Genomic DNA, 1,444 nt, shown 5'->3' on the forward strand with positions numbered 1-1,444 from the left:
TCTCTCTCTCTCTCTCTCTCTCTCTCTCTCTCTCTCTCTCTCTCTCTCTCTGGAAACAAAGAGTCACCCATACTATAAGAATATTATTTCCCCTTTTTACTTGTTTTTGCTTGATTTTAAAAAAATTATTAAGAGGCAGGGACCGTTGATTCTAACGGCCATCTAGGACAAGATGGTGTCAAAATAGCGATAGAAGACCTTTGAAAACTCTCCAAACTATGCACGTTTTACTGAATGGTCTTTTTCTGGTTCGAACCTTGCACACGCACCACTCTCACAAAAGGACTTCAGAGAATCTTTGTATTCTTTCATCGTCCGATGAAGGTCATGGAGCATTGTGTTGTTATACATGTGGCGACCACGAAACAAAGGAATAACGAGCAGTTAACAACAAATGAACACAATTAATTATTTTTAAAAGAGTCCTTTGGTCACATGTCTTCAAGAAGAGCTTTTGTGCATGTATATGAATAATAATGATTGCAGTACTTTATTACATCAAAATTATTAGATTACTCTTCTAAAAACGTTCTTGTTTCAAAACTTTCAATGCTCTTTACTTGCAAAGAGTAAATTCTGCCATTAAACAGGAAAAAAGTCAGTTCTGAATCAAGAACATGTCTTTCTTGTGTCAAAAACTGACTATATTCATTCTATCTCAGAATAAATCCGCTTTGCTAAGGCATGATAACAACATAGTGCGTTCTTCTTTTAACGGAAAGCGTAAAGGGTAACGCGTTATTGAATCAGGACATTGTTATTATAGACTTGAATAAGCATGTTATTATGACCTTGTTTGCTTTGATTTTAAACATATTATATTATTATCATGCATGTGTTTAAATAAACTTGTTATAGAAAAGGCACGAATTAAAGGAAGACGAAGGCTACTGGCAATACATGTTTATTGTTATATTAACTTAATATCTATCCCAGTTACAACACTCACTTTTGACATTTTAATTTAAGTGAAGAAAAAAAATTGACATTATCAAAATTTTGTCTTAAATATTGTTGAATCTCTTTGTTGTAGAGCGCATAGAGTTTGCTGCTTGATTAAGGATATGCGCTACGTGAATGTAAATTTATATTGCATTACAATTAATAAAATTATTATTAAGAACAAAAGAATAGACGTTGTACATTTTGCACTTGGTCATATGTAGAGTTCGGTGGGTGGTCTAGATAAAACAGCATTTCAACAAAGATAGCTGGCTGTTGCCTGTATAGATAAATTATAATTAATGGTAAAGGCGGACGTTAGGACGTGCGGTCTGGACACGCTCACAGTGACAGCAACCACCGTTTAACTCGCCCCCTCCCACCAGCAAAGAGACATAACTGATGATAACGTGGGATCTTATTTGAACTGCACATCGTGTTTGTTTTTCTGTGTATGATCTGTTTCCACATTCATGTTAGTTGTAAACTGGTTAAACACTGA

General features: G+C 34.8%; 1 protein-coding gene across 1 annotated transcript in view; it reads left to right on the forward strand.

Moving 5' to 3' along the window:
• Positions 1 to 1,444, forward strand: part of LOC101861220 (collagen alpha-2(IV) chain) — a gene marked incomplete at its 3' end in the record, with an annotated part of 29,766 nt that overhangs the window by 26,108 nt on the left and 2,214 nt on the right.

This window comes from Aplysia californica, unplaced genomic scaffold (assembly GCF_000002075.1).
Source record: "Aplysia californica isolate F4 #8 unplaced genomic scaffold, AplCal3.0 scaffold00379, whole genome shotgun sequence".
Classification (NCBI taxonomy): domain Eukaryota; kingdom Metazoa; phylum Mollusca; class Gastropoda; order Aplysiida; family Aplysiidae; genus Aplysia; species Aplysia californica.